Genomic DNA, 20,310 nt, shown 5'->3' on the forward strand with positions numbered 1-20,310 from the left:
GTACCTTATAAATGTAGGATTTTTCAGCCCTTGTATTTTAGGGCACCTAGACTAGTTTTTGTATTAGGGGTAGTTTTGTAATTTCACGTGCATTAAGTGAATATTTGATATGTGTGTTGGAAAATAAATTTAATTGAATTGGGAGAAGCTCAATCCATTAAAGTTTAGAGGGGGGGTGAGCATTTGCTTGCTACACCCCATTGTCACATCATATAGTCACACTTTGTGCATGTTCTTCATGCTTTACATGCCTCATGACACCTAAGAACACTTAGTGGAAAATCTTGGACTTGATCTTGGATTAGTGAGCTGAAGCATAGCTAAAATTCACTAATCATAATTAGTGAAATTTTGGCTCCACAAATTTAATTTCAAATTCAAGTGAAATTTGAATAGAAATTCAAATTTCTCTCCAATTTTGTGTGACACTTAGGCTATAAATAGAGGTCATGTGTGTGCATTTTTTGAACTTAGATCATTTGAGAATTACACTTCAAAGTTCAAACCTCATTTGAGGCACAAAATTTCACCCTCCTTCTCCCTCCTCTCATCTTCTCCTCCTTCAAGCTCTTATTCATGGCTTCCTATGGTGGTGAGCTTGTGCTTGACTCATCTTCTCCTTGAAGTGACATCTCCAATCATCTTTCTTCCTTCTCCATTCCACTGCCATTGAACTTCAAGAAGCAAAGGACTCCATTGATGAAGAAGATCCAAGGTCTATAGGCTCCTCAAGGAGCTACATCATGTGGTATCAAGAGCATCTTCATCTAGGTGATGTTCTTTTGCTTCCTCTATCTTTTTGTTCGGTCAATTCACCTTAATTCCTTGTTCTTCATCTTATTCTCCATGTATATCCTTCATTGTCTTGTGGTTTGGTGCTATTTAGAGTATATTCAAAAAAATAAATCGATTAAATCTTAGATCTACATTTGTTCTTGCATTTCAATGGTTCAAATTTTATAGATCTACTCTTGAATCGTGTTTTTGTGGTGATTTTAGGTTCTATCATTTTTCATTAATAATATTCTAGTGCTGAACCTTTAGATCTAAATTTTCTTCCAAAATATTGATTAGAAAAAAAACAAAAATCTAAGTGTAAATCACTTAATCCATGTTGTCTTAGAGTCATGTTTAGTCATAATAATTGTCACATTATGTTCTAAGTTTGTGTTGAATTTTTATTTTGTTGATTGAATTCTAGATACATTTGTTCATGTATTCTTGTAATTCTTAGTTTATCTTTTGAATTTTGAGTTTAATTCATGCATGTTATTTAGTAGATAACATGTTCTAAATCAATTCCTAGAAGTAGTCTTGTTGTTGAACTTTTTTTTTTGTTTTCTAAGTTTCCTACATGATGCATATGAAGAAGTTAAGTTGTGGTGTTGAGTTGTGGCTGAATTTGTGAATCGAAATAAGTCTTAAGCTCTCTTGAATTATGTTATTTAAGATAATTGAGCATAAGCAAACACAAATTGTAACTATCCAAGCCTTAAGCAACATAAACACTACTCTTGATTTCTAGGTTGAAATCACTAGTGCTGGCAGCTTGAACATACGAACGTGTATAAATTACTGGGAATTGGTCACTATGAATTTTTAGGTGAAAGTTTTCATGAATTTTCTAGACATCTGGACCAAAATTATAGAAAAATAACCAAGTGATTTGGATAAAAGGAAAAAATACGAAAAATCACACAAGTTGGCAGAAAAATCAGTGTCCAAGAAAAAAAAAGTGAAACGGAAGTGTGTTTGTTGTTTTGGCTCGAAATTTATTCTATAATTGGTGCCTGCCTATTTTATACCAATCTTAGTTTTGAAATTTCAATTAAAAATTAGTGTAAAAACAAGTGCCAAAACTAGAGGTTTCTTGAGTCTTTTTTTTAAGTTTTTCTACTCTACTCTAGAGTCATTCTAGGTTTCTCTTTGAATCCTAGCTTGCTTGTATGTGTTTGTCATTGCTTTAATTGTTGAATAATCCTTGAAAATTTTTCTTGATAAAACTCTATTGGTTTAGATTTAATTTCATTTTTTTGGTCTTTGGTTATTGCTTGTCTCTTTGTTTTCATATTTATGAGTTGCCATATAGGGAATTACAAAGGAGGATTGGTGCCATCCCTTTAAGAATTTGAGTCAAGAAGCAACGGGTCAACCACCTTAAGAGCTATTGGACTAAGAAGCACTCCAAATTGAGTGAATCACCAAAGAGAGAACAACCACCAAAATTGAGGACCTTTTTTGTAATTGACAATTTACTTACCTTCATTGCTTTCAAATTTTGTAACAAGAAGGTCTTTCATTGGAAGTAAGTTGGGAGCCTCCAATAGGTCACCCTACTTCAATTTGTATGTAATAATTTTAGGCAATTTTTCCTTAAGATAGCAAGTGTTTTGTTAGGAATCTTAAATGAGGTCATCCAAATACTCTTAGGAACCACCTATTTTACATTTCTTTCACTTTAATTTCTAGCTTACTTTCATAGCTTATTTTCTTTACTAGTCACACCTAGCTTATCTTGTTATTGCATAATACTTTCTTCTTGCTTATCATACTTATCTTAAGTTCTTTTGGAACCCTAGCTTTTACCTTTTTTTCAAACCTCCAATAAGAAAGAACCACAACTTAGGAACCAACATAAGTCATCATTCATCTAGTGTTAATGGCGAGGGTACTAGTCATAAGGGACCTCTATCTAGAATCTTAGATTAGTTAAGTTCCCTCAAGTCATGGAAAGAAAAAATAGAAAGAAAAGAAAAAGGGAAAGAGAGGGTAAAAATAAATCAAGATAAGAGGGAACAAATAAGGGAAGAAGAAAGAAGGAAAATATTAAGAGTTAAGAAAAGAAAAACATGCCTCCTATAGTAGTCATAATTCTTGCAAGAGTCTAAGTGAAGAACTTCGTGACTATTATGAAGGAAGACATAGGTCACATCTTAGACTTCACTTCCATAGAAGAGAAAAGGAAAGAAAGTCTCAAGAGGCTAACATTAACCTCCCATACTTCCATGGGAAGTACAATTTAGAGGCTTACTTAGATTGGGAAATAAGTGTAGAGCAACAACTTAAGAGGAAGTTTACTTCAAAATCTTATGGCTCTCACTCTTATCCAAAGAAAGACCAAGGTCAAGGAATCTTAGGGGTGACACCTTCTAAGTCCATAGATGATAAGGGGAAAACAATAGAAAAGCAACCCCTTAAGGCTAGTATGCAAGAGAAGACTAGCTCTATAATGTGCTTTAAATGTCTTGGAAGAGGACACATTACTTCTCAATGCCCCACCAAGAAAACCATGATTATGAGGGGCCAAGACATTTATAGTAGCCAAGATGAGGCTACTACTTCACCTTTCTCTAGTGAAAGTGAAAAAGCAAAAAGGGAAGAATCTAGTGAAGAAATCTACCCCCAAGAAGAAGGACAACCTTTAATGGTTAAGTAGGAGTGTAAAGAGGTAAGTGTGTCCTCCAAGAGGTTAGCTAAGAAGGAAAATCATTTTGAAATAAAGAAAAATATTAAAGAAATTTCCCCTCTTAGACAACCTCCAAATCTTCTCCTTTGTAAAAAGACACTTGTTAGCACTGCCACACCTCTTGGGCTTGATATTATTCCTCAAGTAAAGGAGTTGTTGGATGAGGGTTTGGTTTGTAAGAGCTTAAATTCTTGTGCTTTGTTGGTGCCCAAAATAGGTATTATTAGGCATCAAATCCCTAAAATAGGTTATATGATGAATGTGTTGAGTGGTGCAACCATCTTTTGTAAAATCACTCACACGCCCAACATCTTCAAGATTCGTGTAGATAGGGAGTCATTAGGTAGGTTTGTTCTTATTTTTAGTTTCAATACAAACTTAGGTGTTCATATGGGACACCTTAGGTTTGACATACTTTTTTGGTAGAAATAATCAACATGAAAATACAGAAAAATGTATGTTTTATTGTATTACTTTCTTTAATTTTTTAAATAGTAATCAAGGGGTTCCCACGAACACTAAGAGAATAAAGGTCATTCCTGAGTGACCCACTCCACCAAGTATAAGGAAAATTTGGGGCTTTCATGACTTAACAAACTTTTACAAAAGGTTTGTTCCATATTTTTCTATACTTGTAGCACCACTCATTAAGTTGGTGAGGAACCATGTTCCCTCATGGGAAGATGTCCAGAAAATGATTTTTCAGACCTTACCTTACTCCAACATACCAAACACTACTAATATATATGTTTTTTTTTTCTTTATAGGTGTTGAGGAAAGAACCCCAGAGTTTCAAGAACCGCTGGATTTTAGGTCAAATCCTTTTCAGGGGGGGATGATGCAATCCTACTCTCCAATGGCATTGGATAGAGGACTCTAAGAAGATTGGGCCAGAGATGCAAGAGAAGGCCCTATGGTTCTCATGAGTCTTAGAGTAGATTCCGGACCCATGGGCTAAGTATGAGCCCACTTATCTTTGTACATATTAGATTAAGGTTTCATTATTTTTGGACCTTGTATTTAGGGCTCCATAATGTAGGTAGGGTACCCTAGAAATGTAAGATTTTTCAGTTCTTGTATTTTAGGACACCTATACTAGTTTTTGTATTATGGGTAGTTTTGTAATTTCACATGCATTAAGTGAATATTTGATGTATGTTGAAAAATAAATTTAATTGAATTGGGAGAAGCCCAATCCAATTAAATTTTAGAGGGGGAGGTGAGCATTTGCTTGCTACATCTCATTGTCACATCATATAGTCACATTTTGTTCATGTCCTTCATGCTTTGCATGCCTCATGACACCTAAGTACACTTAATGGAGAATCTTGGACTTAATATTGGATTAGTGGGTTGAACCATAACTAAAATTCACTAATCATAATTAGTGAAATTTTGGCTCCAAATTTTGGTTCCACAAATTTAATTTCAAATTCAAGTGAAATTTGAATAAAAATTCAAAATTTTCTCCAATTTTGTGTGACATTTAGGCTATAAAGAGAAGTTATGTGTGTGCATTTTTTGAATTTTGATCATTTGAGATCAGACCTCATTTGAGGCACAAAATTTTGTGCTCCTTCTCTCCTTCTCCTTCCTTCAAACTCTTATCCATGACTTCCTATGGTAGTGAGCCTGTGTTTGACTCATCTTCTCCTTGAAGTGACGTCTTCGATCATCTTTCTTCCTTCATTTTGCTGCCATTGAACTTCAAGAAACAAAGGACTTTATTGATGAATAAGATCAAAGGCCTACAAACTCCTCAAGGAGCTACATCAATAACCGTTGGCGTCACCCATGCATACTCATAGTTACAATACTAATTTTTTTATAAAGCAGGAGAAAGCTCTGATATCAATTTCCAGAAGAAACTTATCTCATTTTATTTTATTTAGAATAATTAAGAGCATCAATAAAGGTTGATTTTTTTTACTGCAGGTTGAAATATAATTAAAAACTTCATATAGCTAGCATAAAATAACATATATCAATTTTAATCAGTTATTTATGTTTTTTTTAAAGGAGTTATGGTTTTATGTTTTTTTTTAAAGGAGTTATGGTTTTGTGTTTGTTAATTAGTAAAGTTGTTATAATGTTTAACACAACATGTAATTAAAAACCAATTACGTTTACAATACATACGTAGATTTGTGCATTTTAAAAGTTTGTAATTAATGTTTTTAAAGCCAATTTGCATGACTCTTAAACTTTTATGGTAGATGCGATATTAATATTTTTTTACTAGCTAAAATTGTTGTTAACTACCTTGAAATTCCTAATAATGCTAGCTAGGTTCTACTTTATTTTAAGGGTAACGTTGTTACAGATTAACAATTACAAGTGGCCATTCTAATATAGTTTCTAGATCTGTCGCACATTATATATACGTGCTGGGTATATTAATTATAAATTTTATTTATATTGTTTGTTTGACTTGGACAAAGGGATGAACAACTGTGGTTTTAATTTTATTCATGTTTTTCAACATTATGCTTAGTTGACAATTTATTAATGCATGTGATCTACGAAAAGTTGAAATTTAGGATAAATCTAACATTGATATCAAACTAATAACAAAAATTATGTAGAAGATTAGGAATTACTATAAGAAAAGTCCTTTATATTTACTGATCCTTCTTGCTATGACCATGTATGAAAGTTGTCTCATGGCTGTCATCTCATTCCGTCCCAAGAGAAACGTTAACGCCACAGACGTTGTTACCTTCCAACAACGTAACTTTTCTAAAAATTTATGATAAATCTAATGTTTTTCAATCTAATAAAAAAATATAAAAGACTGAGAATGAATTTTACAAGAAAAGTCATTTGTTATTTTCTTATCTAGTAATCCTATCATGACCATGTATGAAAGTGGCATCATGTGTAACATCCTGAGCGCTGATGAGGGCAAAGAGCAATGGTTGGTTAAAAAAGATGATGCATGGGAAATGAGTGATTCCTGACAAGCTTCTAGGGGAAAAAAAATACATGAATGAATTAAATACATAATTCATGAGATAGATTCAAAAGACTATGTAAGTATGAGATTTTATCATTGATCATGACTTATTTAAAAGAATTAACTAGTACTATTGGCCTATACCAACAAGATGTATATTTTTTTGTAGTTTATTACTTAAAAAATTTATATTTAAGTGTGTTTGACTCGAAACAATTATGAGATTAATGACTTTCAAATTTGTTTTCCAAAGAAGCATATGAGTAAAGATATTACACTCTAAAAAGTCTCATGTTGATTTATGAGGATAATCAATAATCCTGAAAGTAGTAGATTGTAACAAGTGGTATGGTATCAGAACAAATCTCTCTCCTAACTAGTATGATGGGATTCAAGAATGAACAAAATAGAAGTTAGTGGATATGTAACATCCTATGCACTAACTAGGGCAAGGAGTGATTATCAATACAAAAGAGATGAGACACGAACAATGTAAAATTTTCCAAGAAAACATGTGAGTGTTGAATTAGTTTATAAGGACAGTTATCAATTTACAGGAATGAAAAAATATTTAATCTTTTTTTTCCTTATCAAACAATTTAAAAATTATCTCATTTTCTATTTTTTTTCTTTACTTTTCATTTCTTTCACTTTCTTTTCTAAATAAAATGCATCCACCAAAAAGACGAAAATCAAAACCGTTAGTAAAACACCTAATGAAAAGACCAATTTGGTCAAATAGAAGAACTTAACAAGACCAAAATGAAACTTTTTAAAAATCATACTCACATGTAGAAAAACTTTATAAGACCAAAATGAAAGATTTTACAAATTAATCATACACACAAATAGAAAAACTTAATAAGACCCAAATGAAAGATTTTGTGAATCATACACACACAAAATGAACGTGATTTAAAAACATCTTTCTTTAAAATTTTATTTTCTATAATGTTAGTTTTTCTAAATTTTAAGATTAAAGAAAAAAAAATACCCTACATCGCAGGATGAGTTGTTTCCATTATTTATCTGTTAGAGTGTGTTTGGATGGAGGAATGTAAAATTCTGAGAAATTTTAAATTCTAGGAATTTCAAATATTTTATTTGAAATTCTTTTATTTTCAAAATTTTGTGTTTGGATAAAAAAAGTTAAAATTATGAGGGTAAAAAAAATGAATGAAAAAAAAAAAATATGATTGGTGTGTTAGTTATACGTGTTCCTCTACGTTTTCAGGCCCGATCGATGTTCCACAATCTCAGACGGTGTTTCTTGAAGAATACGGTAAAAAGAGAATTTCAATTTCTCACCTTTTAGAAGGAAATTGAAATTCCAAATTTTTAGTTATTTAAAATTCTTTTAAAATTCTAATATTTTAATTTCTTCAAAAAAAAAAAAATTCAAACACTGAATTTTAGATTATATAAATTCAAATTCTCCGATAAATTATTTTCCTTAGTTAAAATTCTCTATCCAAACATACTCTTAAGTTATTTTTTTCTTTTGTATTTTCCTATTAATTCCAACTTTTTTATAAGTGTTTTGTTTGAAGTATGCAGGGTGAAAATTTAAGTTCTCTGTGACTTGTTGGCCCGAATTTGTAAATGAATAGCCTTTTAAGATGTGAGGGGATTAATCTGAACTCCCGCAATCCAATATATTTTTTATCAAATGATGATAGACATACCTATAAAAATTACTCATTTATAGGTTATCTTTCTATACTTTAATAAAAAACTTTAAGTCAGAAATTTATATATCTTTTATTCACTTATATAATATTTAAATTTTTTATTTTTATTCATTTAAGACTTTATCTCGTCCTTATATTCTAACATATATATGACACTAAGTAATTGCTCTCCTTAAAGATAATATATTCTTTGACAATAATGTTGATGGTATATATAGTTGTGAAACTTGGGTTGGAATATATAGTTGAAGGCCCAGTGTCCCTTATTAATAAATATTCTACTTGTGTATTTTTTAACTTTGGTATAAAAAAATTTGATTCAAGCTAATTTTCACGTGTCATTTTGGCTTAATAGTAATGTGGTGTGGATTGAGCTTAAACCTAATCAAACGTAATCACAATAAGTTTTTTAATTCTAAGTTGTAAGTCTCTTATTATATCATCCAGCCTATGACGTTTATGCTTATAATGCGTATGCATCAACAAAATTAGAAGAAATATAATAGTACAATAATATAGAATTGATTTTAATTAATTATTAATATATCTTTTGTTTTGTTCACGCTGAAGCTAAAGACTTACTAGGAAGAGGAATATAGAGACTAAAGAAATAAAGAAAGGGTAAAGTACTGTATTTTGGAAATATTGATTAGGGTGCAGTTAATATAATTTTGTATATCATCACAATTTATCAAGATACGCAGTTGACTAAAATTATTCTTACTGATATAGGATTTTATATATATATATATATATTTGGAGTCTAGTGATATTTTAATTTTTTAATTCGATTCAATATATTGAAATGTCTAACACAGTAATACCAATAATTCGATCTAGAAGAAAATTAAAGAAATGAAGTATTGAGTAACTGTGAAGAGAACAAGTCAAATCACTCTACAAGTCTCCCGTCAATATGAAAATCACATCCACATGCGAAGGTGCTGACAATTTCACTTGATCAATGTATTTTTGAGCATCTATGATTTGTTATATCCTATACGCCTTTTTTCTTTTCTTCCTGTTACGACTTTTAAAATAATTTGTCTTCCTATCCCTATCTCAACAATAAATAAGGATTGCAATTAACACCGAAGGATCTAACTGTTGTAAATCTCCTTTAGGTATCAAAGTTTGACCTAGAACAACTCAATTCACACGCATAGTAATTATGGCATTTGATTTTCTGATATTTCTAAAAGTTTTAACATATTGGAACAGCTATGAAGTTAATCTTAAATTTTAATTCAATTAAAACTTTTTGCCTTTCTCTAAAAATATATTATGTGATGATCAAGCTTTTATATATATAATATTTTTATATAAACTTCAAATTTGTATAAATTTCTAAAGATAATAAAAAATAAAATAAATCTAACATTTATTATAGTCAATTTCGTGAAGTATAATGTTAAAATAACAAATTAAATAATATATATATATATTATTTAATTTTGTATATTAAAATGGTTAAAATAATAATGTAATATAAAAAAGGTGTAGGAGAAATGTGTAAAACAAAAAATACAACGTTGATTTATTTAAAATAAGTAATTAGAAATTTTAATAAATATTTTAAGGATAAAAAATAAATAAAATATAAAAATTTAGATGTTAGAAAATAGCATTTAAAAAATATTATTTTACTAGAAGTTATTAAAATAATATTAGATAACAACATTAACTAGCGTAACCATAGTAGTATTTGTGATATCCGATATCATCAAAGATTAGATAACAGAATTGACTTAGAGACAAATGACATGCTATGAACGCGATTGCTAATTGAATTGATAATTAGAGTCCCAACTCACGTAGTGTGAAAACAAATTTATGTGATCAAATTGCGGATACAACAGGTTAATAGTCAACTTTATAATTTTGTACTCACTAAATTAATTGTATACAAGATAAATTATACAATATTTTGTTATGTGATTCCTATGTTTTACCTCATAAAGTTTAATTATCTAATGTAGTAATTGTATAATTCATACTTAATAAACTATCAAGATCAGTATATATCATATTTATTGCTTTTTAAAATATTTCATAAATTTATTTCTTTATTTTTACTAATTATCCATTATATTTATGATTTTTTTCTCTTTCAATATTTAAATATATAAATACATCAAATACTCAAATAGAATTTTATGGCTTTAGCGATTTGACCTGGTGCGTGCAAAGATTATCTCCTATATATACTATACCAGCAAATTATTATTTAGGATTACATTTTCCTTTACTCAGGAATGCATTTCCTAGTTGCAAAACCTTTCACCATCACTTTACGTTGCTTTTAAACTTCATTTGTGTTGCTAAGTTATTAAATGAAAATTAAAATATGAAATAATTAAATTTCTCGCATTTGGATTACCAGGTGATTTTTTTCTCTTTGTTTTCAGCTCTCACCAAGTATATATATGTATTCCAATAATGAAAAAAAAATGTTGGTTAAAAATTAATATATGTCATAAATATTGTATATTTTATCATATATTTGTGAAAATTTGCAACATATCTATATTGATGATTTTTTTTTTCTCTTTTCATCTATAGGAATACAAAATATATACGAGGGGATTATAATAATTTATAACATTTTGTTCAATATCAATTAAATTAAAATCTCTTTATATATCGTTGGTTGGGATTTTGTTAAACAAAAATTATAATAATGATAATAATCTTAACTTCTACGTACATGAATTAATATTGCCACAAAAATGTTTAATTTAGCTTAAATAATGATTTTAAGTTTGAATTTTAGATATATAATTATTTGGATATTCAGTTTCTATTGGAGAATAATGGTCTCTAGGAAAATCCTATGTCCTCGTATTTGTAGGATAATGTTCCTCTCAAAAAGGAAAAATAATAAAGAATGGAATAAAAGTAATATTAAAATATATTAAAAAAATATAAAAGAAAAGTACAAGACAATCACATCTTATGTTTTTATGCTTAATTTATTTGTTAAGAATAAAAATTAAAATTGAACTCGGGCAAACTCGTGCCATCATCTTATGTCCCAACCAAGACGTCATCACAATACGTACGGCAATTTTTTAAAGGCACAGTCACGACTGGCATTGTTACAAGTGAATTCTTAAACAACTCTTTATTATTTGTTTATATTTTAATTTATTTATTTCATATTTTGAAACATTATTATGATTTATTATATTTATTACCATCTAGTTATATTTAAACAACTCTTTATTTATCTATATATTTATATCTCTCTATCTCTCTTTATATAAAAGAACGGTTAGTGATATTTTTATGCTATTCTCCCTCAAAGATTCTTTCTATAATTATTTAAAATTTATTGAAAATCATAAATTTTAATAAATTTTATTTCTCATTTAATATAAATTATAAGAAATAATTATTTAATGATAATTTTTTTTATCAAAAATAATAATTTTTAATAAATTCTTATTAATTATAGATAGAGAGAATTTTAGAAAGAAAATGTAAGAGTGGGTGCCATTAAGATTAAAAAAATGCATCAAATGAGAATAAATTTAAAATAAGAAATAAAGAAATTAATTTTAAAATCTTAATTTTTAATACATCAATTTTACTCAGAGAACACTATCAAAAAAGATATTTTACATTGATGATACAATTAATATCTATGCAAGGTAACATAAAAAGTCACATTTTTTAAATTAATTGTTAACATATCTTAAAAAATTAAATTTTAAATTGATTATTAAGTAACAGAACTTAAAAATTAATTTTTTAATCAGGGACCGATTAAAAAATAATTATTTAAATCAGTTAAAAAAAGTTATATATTAAAAATTACACCGGTGTGCATGCAATTAATGACTGAGATTAAAACCTCAATTTTAGGGTCGTGCGTGCCTACCCATTCATTAACGTCAACTTCACAACCAATAATTTCTTGTAAAATTAATATACTTTTCAACATTGTAGATATACGTAAAATATGGGAAAAAGTTTAAAAATATTTAAAGAAATGTTATTTTATTAATGATAAGAATGTAAAATAAATTAGAAAATAGTAGGAAATTAAAAATTTAGTGTTTAAAAAAATGGGAAACTATCAGATTAGTAATGGAATATTACTTTAATTTTAAAATTATCTGATTAAATTTAATGTTAACTGAAGAAATTTAATTATATATTATAATTATAATAATTAAAAATTTAAAACTCTTAGATATTCGTAGACAAAAAACTATTTAGTATTTGCAAACTCAACGAAACTTATTATGAATGAAAGACATAATATTATAAGATTATAAGATGAGATTTTTTTTAATAGGACTACAAATAGTTTTTACGAGAAATAATTTTATCTATTAAAGTTTAGGTAGAATTATTATAGATGATAAAAATTTTCTCTAAGTATTTAAGATAATTATATTATATCTAACATTAAAACTGAAATTACGTGTTAAATTAAAATAATATTATATCAATTTATTAATGCAGTCAATAGTACAAGAAAATGACATGCAATCCATATAAATCAAATTAATTTTTTCAAATTGAAGTTTCAAATTTATGATACAAAAATAAATTCATCTTAAATGATGTTATACATAGATAACCACAAAGAACTTTATTGAAATACACTATTATCTAGTTATAAATTATTAGGTATTTGATTTTTTTTACACATGTAATAACCATTTTAAAATTGGCCAAAATATATCTTTTATCTTCTTGCTAAATTTTATTTTTCTATTTAATTTTTCTTTTTAAAAAATCGATTTTGGTCAACTTTAAAATTTAAGTTAATATTGTTTTTCCAAAACAGTGATATTTTCAATTTCCCAGCATGAGTTTTTACACCACTGTTTCATTAAATTTACCTATATAAAAATTATAGAATCCAAATAATGTTTAAACAAAAAAACCATAAATAAGAAGAAAATCACACCAAAAAAAGTGTGATATATTTTATTAATTTTCATTTGCTTGTGTAACTCACTTTTCCATTATTTTTCATCGCACTTAGATGGTTAGACTTAAAAATTCCTAACGAACGCTCAGTTTAAATTAATTAATATAATGAACAACTATATAGTTAGGATATACCAAAAAATAATTAAACTCTGCAAACAAATAAAAAAATAATTTGGCTCATTACAGATGCTATACAGTTGTTAAAAGGGATAAATTAAAGTAATAACCGCCACTTGCTACGGACACATTACACTATTTTTGTAAACAAAGAAAAAGTTTAACAATTACATCTTTCTCATAATTAATTATTTACATTCATGCATTTTGATAATTTTTATAATCATCATTGATATAAAATATTTATAAATTTTTATGAATAATTAATTTTTATTAGATAATTTAATTAAATACTTTTAGGTAAAGTTATGAAATCCAACTCCATCATGTCATTCATTTGGTTGAAATAATGGATAAGTGGTGTGATCAATAATTGACCTGGTTTAACTTATATATATATTAAAAAATTTAAAATATTATATATATATATATATATATATATATATTATATAAGTATATAATTAATATTATTTGACTAAGAAAAATTTATTCATACTCAAAAATTCAAAATAATAATTAAAATATTAAAGTTGATAGCACAAATCCAAAAATAATAATTTAATAACATAATTATGCAAGTCCTCGATTTTTTTAGAGTGTTTTTTTTTCTTATGCAAAACAGATTTTAAATACTGACTCGATCACAGGATTTAAGTGGAATTTAACTAGGTCATCCTGCGGCAAATGCATGATGGGTCTAATAACCAAATTAACTCAGTTATGTCACCAATCTTGGTCGAATTGGATTTTAAAACTATGTCTTTAGGTCTTTCAACCATATTATTTTAATCTATAAGACTCTAAATTTGAGATCTCACGTTATTTATTGTTTTTTAAAATTTAATTTTCCAAATTTTCTCATTAACGTTAAAAACAATTTAATTATATAAGTACTTATAATATTATAAACATTTATTTTTCTGACAGCATTATAAACATTTCTTTAGTAAATCATTAACTAAGAATGAATTATTTTATTGTGCAAAAAATATTTTATATTGAAATAAAAAAATTAAAATTTGAATATTACAATTTTTTTTTGGTATTCATAAATATATATTTTTTTAGTTATCAACATTTAAAAGCAATTATTCATACGTTATTACTTTTTTTTTTTTACGGGAACAAGCTTATGGCATTTTATTGATAATTAACTAAGCAATATAAGACTAAGGATGATAACAGATTTGGAGACTAGGTAAAGATGGTACTAGGAACCCTAACTAGTTCATGAGCTACACCATTTGTTTTAATTATAAAACAAGTTAAACGGATTATAATATAAAATTATATTTTCCTTTAGGCATGAGAATAAAATCCGGACTATTATGCCTATCCCGACTTTGTTGGGGACACAAATCAAAGAGTTCATCATAAATTTTCATCCTGATTTTTTTAAGCGCAATCATGCTTCGCCGTGAATGGGAAGAGTCAAATTCGTTTTCCATCCCTTTCGTTGTCATGCTTATTTTTTATTTAAATTAAAAATTATGATTGATTATTATATTATAAAAACTAATCGTGTGAAATTAGTTGAAAATATTATTAAAAAAGAATTTTCGTTTCAGTTATATTTTAATTTCTAAATTAGTTCTATGTGAGATTTGAGATCAAATATATAGGAAGTAGATACAATATTCTGCATCAATTTCAAAATCAATTTTAAAAGTCTTTTTGACCTAAATTATATGAAAAATTAATAAAAAATACTCACTTTTTATGTTAACGGTCTCCATGATCAGTAGAAAATATTTCTTAAGGTGACTTTATAAATCAATTATGTATCCCTTAAAAAAACATGAATTATGTAACAATTGACATAAAGGATTATTTTAAAAAATAATAATATGACTGCGTAAAATATTACACTATTTCTGTAATCCTAAATTGTAAATGTAATCCTAAATAGTTTTTAAAATTGACATATTATTTTGTGTGCACCGATTTTGAGGGAGGAGAAAAGAAGAGAGAAATAATAAATTTAATGGATAGTTGGTGAAAAGAAAGAGATAAATGTTATGAAATATTTTAAAAATAAATAAAAAAAATTAATAATAAAGATGATAAATACTGTTGTTCAAAGTTACAAAGTATTAATGATACAATTTCTAAATGCCATAATTAAAATTTGAGGTAAAAGATTAGAATTCACATGACAAAGATATTACTATACATTTCTTTTGAATTTTTTGTAAATATAAAATTTCTGTTGTATATAATATAGTTTATTTATATCATTAACGAGTTGACCATTAACTTATTTATCCGCAATTTGGTCACATGAATTTGTTTCTACACTTCGTGAGCTGAGACTTTAATCAATTCAATCAACCTAACAATGGCGTTCATACCGTAGCATTCGTATCTAGTCAATTCTGTTTCCCATCTAATCTTTGATCACGTCAGATATCACGAATATATTATAAACGCGTATAGCTTCGTTTGGTAGACAATTAAATTTCACGGAAAATATAAAAGAACGTAAAGTCAATGCGCGCGAACTGCGCTGTTTTATTAGTGAGAAAAGAAGACAAATACCAAATCATAGTTGCATACAAAAACATTGATCAAGTGATTACCTCACTTCGACTGCTTGTAGTCATTAATTAATCAATAGCCAATAGCCAACAGCCCAATACTACAACTTTAAAATTGGCAAACACCGCATTTTTCGGATCACGGACCAAAAGAAAAAATTGGAAAAATTATATGTTTGTCCTTGATTTTTTTTCTTCAAATTTTCATTTTGTGTCTGAACAAAAAATTCATCGATCTTAGTCACCGATGGTGATATTTATTATTAATGAATTTTATTTATATGATAAAATTAAATAAGCTCGTTAGACAATTAAATCGACGATAAAGACTTAAGAGCATATATCAGTGTTGATCCCTGATAATGAAAATTCTATTAGGTTAACACACTAAAAAAAGACTATGATCCCCAATATACTAAGTCGTTACACATAGTTTTTCTTCTTCTAATCTGAATAGTTACGAATTTCCTATTGAGAAATAAAGAAGTTTTGGTTGAGAAAGAACCATGAAGCTACCTATTACCTACGGATTCAGATTTTAGTGCGCTGGTTTGATCAATTATTATGAATTCAAGTATTCCTAAAACTCTTCTTGATAATCTAACGTAATGTATTAATTCTTGGTGGTTATAGGATTTTATAAGAATTCCAAAAAAATTTAACAAGTGGTATCAGAACCTTTATTATTGTTAGACTGTTGAGAATTAAAGTTGTTTTGTTTGGTTTGATTGTACCTATGTTGCTATATTAGGTGAATCCTAATTTTATTTTGGATTTTTTTTCACCATATTGATTAAAAATTGTAATTTTATTATCACTATGATGGATTGAAATCATTTTGCTCTTAATCTTAATGAAAGTAAAAAAAAAAGAAAAAACATTTGAACCCATAATCCTATATTTTGTAATTAATCATGTTAACTACTTGAGGATATGCATTTGCTGCACTTGACGAGTAATTTTGCTCTCTGATGTAATAAGGTCAAAAGCAAATGAAAGTAAAAAGCTAGTGAGCAAGCTAAGTGTATTAAAAAGACCATTGGGATAAGTCTGGGATTTGTGCTCTCTGAGAATCTAAACCCTTGAATCCTAGAAAAACCAATGAATTTTTGTAGCCAAGCCTCACTACAAGCCTGAGAAAGCCCTTCTGATTCTATTTATACATTTCTGACTTTATGGCATGAGATGAAATTCAAAGATTGGACCTCTTGCTATTTGTTATTAATGAATAGCTTAAATACTTGTGCTTGAGTGAAACAGTAGCCATGAGACTGTGGTTTAAGCTACTTTCCTTGATATCTGTCTTATGCCTAACTCCATCCATTTGTTTAGGTTACATTTCATTCTTCTCTTTGGATAACTTCATACCTTGTGAAAGACAAGTGATGAGGGCATTTTACTCCATTCTCTTATTATGCAATCAGTAACCTTTGTTGCATACACCTTTGCATATAGTCATTGCATGTCATTGTCACTTGAGGACAAGTGAGCTGTTCTCTTTTTGCTTGAGGACAAGCAAAACTGTAAATTTGGGAGAGTTGTTAGTCGGTGAAAATGACTAACTTTTGTGTATAAAACTTGTATAAATTATATCAAACTCTCTAAATTTATGGTTATTTTGTAGTGTTATAAGTATTTTATGTTAAGTATAGGTAATAAATACTTAGTATTTTCATTTTGTGTGTTTAATAATAATTTTCTCTCAATTTTAGGTTAATTAGGCAAGCTTTGGAAAATGTTGTTTTTCACCTTCTCGCTAAGCCAATCTGCTGGCTTAGCGAGCATCCGCTAAGCGCAACACTCCTGGGCTAAGTGCGAGGAAGACTCTAGAAGAAGATGAGCTGTATAGGTTCGCTAAGCGCACCGCTTCAGTTCGTTCGCTAAGTGAGAGAAGCGCGCTAAGCCAAAATCCACTAATGTGTGCTAAGCGGTCCATAAGTGCGCTAAGCACACGAGCACGAACAAGACCACCTATTTAAGCTTGAAATCAGATTTTAGAAGGAGAGTTTGGACTGGGATTCAAAGCTTTGCATGTCTAGGATTTCTAGAGAGAGAAAGGTCTAAGTTCTAGAGAGTTTTGAGAGATTTTGCTATGTGAAGATCTGGAGAGACCAGAGCTTGAAGCAGGAGCCGATATATGAGAGTTTGAGATGAGTTTGTGAGTGATTGGGAGATCCTAGAGGTGAAGGAGACATCCTTACCACTTGTATTTTTGCAATCTTTTATCTTGTTCTTTTCTTTGTTGTTAAGAAGGCTTCCTGGTATGGAAAGCTAAATCTTCTGTTGGATCTTCCCTGTAGGTACCTGATGTAAATATATTTCTATCTATTTAATGATGTTTTGTGTGTTCTTTATGCTATCTGCTTTTCATTCCATTATGCTTTTACCTTGATCACGTAGATGCATGCTTTGTCAGGGTCATTCAACATTGGAAACTGGTATGACTCTAAATTCCTTGATAGTGCAGGGCTGAGCTGTCGTGCTTTCACGAGGAATCGGGGTGCGATAATTTAGTTGAGTATATGTGTCTTAATGCGGTCCTGGTTGAGTTTAGTCTTACAAGAGGAATCTGCGGACGGTACTTGATCAGGATTAGGCTAAACTATCATGAGGAATTAGGGTTTAGTATCTCAGGAGACACCATAAGAACACATGAGCATTGTTAGATAGAGAATATCTTTTTAGCATCAGACACCTATTAGGAAGACCAACGTGTTCTCTACTTGTTTTTACACATCATTTTTCTCGCGTGATTTTTTTTTTTGCACAGATAGTTTATACACCTGTTCATATTCACACTTACCTTTACACACCAAACACCTATTTGCTGAAATAACTTACCAAATAACACAAGTTTCCCGAGTGTTCGATACTCGGTTCTTACCGTTTTATACTACTTGTGCGATCTGGTGCACTTGCCGGAAGCCAAAAATAAGCCCAATTCGATTCGATCTGAATTGGGCTAAGCGAGCATTCACTCGCTTAGCGAACAATGGTTGCTCGCTAAGTGCAGACAGCCTGCGCTAAGCCCTATTCCTTGTGGCCAATTCACTCATTGAATTTGGCTAAGCGCGTCCCGTTCATGCTAAGCCCAATTTCTTGCGGCCCGAATAGCGCTAAGCGAGCATTCATTCGCTAAGTGTGTGCCCACTCTAAAAAAAGGATAAATCAATTTGCTAAGCCGGCTCGGAGCCCGGTTAAGCGAGAGTTGTAGGCATTCAGATCTGCAAATCTGCAGATCTCGCTTAGCACGACATGAACTCGCTAAGCCCAACTTTATTTCAAAAAAAAATTAATTTTTCAAATTTCAAAGTTGGGCTGAGCGAGTATGCTCACTTAGAGCGTGAGTTGAAAAACTCAAACGTCACACTTACTCGCTCATCGAGTTAATGTGCCAAGCGAGAAGTGTGAAACTATAAAAAATAAAGTGTAACTGCCCTAGGCAATTACGTTCCTTTTCTTTTAAAGTCATTTGCCTTCAACTTTTTCTCTCTCAGAACAATTTCGTTTCACATCATTTCACCCTTTTGAGCTTGCATCCTTCTTCCCTCTCTAATCCATATGAGATAATCAAGTAAGTTCTCTAACTTTACTTTGTTATTTTATTGTTTAAAACCATAGGGTAGATGACTTTGCTTTTGAGGTTTGATTTTTGTGGATGAAGTGTTGTTAGATTAGTTAAAAATTAGAACTTTGTTGGGGGTTTTGTTTTGTAGATAATGTAGATCATTTTGCATGTTAAATTTTAAGGTTTGAAGGGCCTAATAGAGGCCTACTTGAAGAGGCTGAAGAAGCTTCGTCTGTGTTTTTGGAAATCTCGATAAACTCAATAAGCGCACCTGATGTGCTAAGCGAGTTCATCGATTTTGGTTGAATTTCTGGATTTCTAGACGAACTCACTAAGCCAGCCACGTTGCGCTAAGCAAGTTCATCTTTTATTTGAATATTCATCTTCTTTGTTTTAACTTCGAATTTTTTTGTGTGTTTCCTGATCGGCTAAGTGAGCTTATCTCGCTAAGCCCAAATAACTTAGAAATTTTTTTGGAATGCGATCTCGCGCTAAGTGCAGCCATCCTGAGCTAAGCATTATTCCTTGGGGCATGCATTGGGCTAAGCGAGCTTGAACTCGCTAAGCCCATATAACTTAGACAAATTTTTGGATTTTGCCTTGCGCTAAGCGCCTCACTCCTGTGCTAAGCTTTATTCATTGCGGTTTGTATAAGGCTAAGCGAGTCTTGCTCGCTAAGCCCAATAATGTCTAGTAGTCGAGTCGTGCTAAGCGAGCACCTCTTGCTAAGCGCATGTTTAAAACTATTTTTCTCTGAGCTAAGCGAGTGCCTATCTCGCTAAGCCAATTATGTAGAAAATTTTTTTTGTCATAACTCGCAAAATGCACCCCTGTTGCGCTAAGCCTATGAGTTATTTCTCATAAGGCGCGCTAAGCGAGCATGCTCTCGTTGAGCGCCCACTGTGTTTTTCAGTTTTTAATGTATGTTTTCAATTTAAATAAAAGTTAGCTAATATAGTTTTAATGGTTCTTTTGTCACAGATGGCTTCAAGAAAAAGAAAAAGCACGACTTTCAGGCCCTAACC

This window comes from Glycine soja, chromosome 3, assembly GCF_004193775.1.
Source record: "Glycine soja cultivar W05 chromosome 3, ASM419377v2, whole genome shotgun sequence".
NCBI lineage: Eukaryota > Viridiplantae > Streptophyta > Magnoliopsida > Fabales > Fabaceae > Glycine > Glycine soja.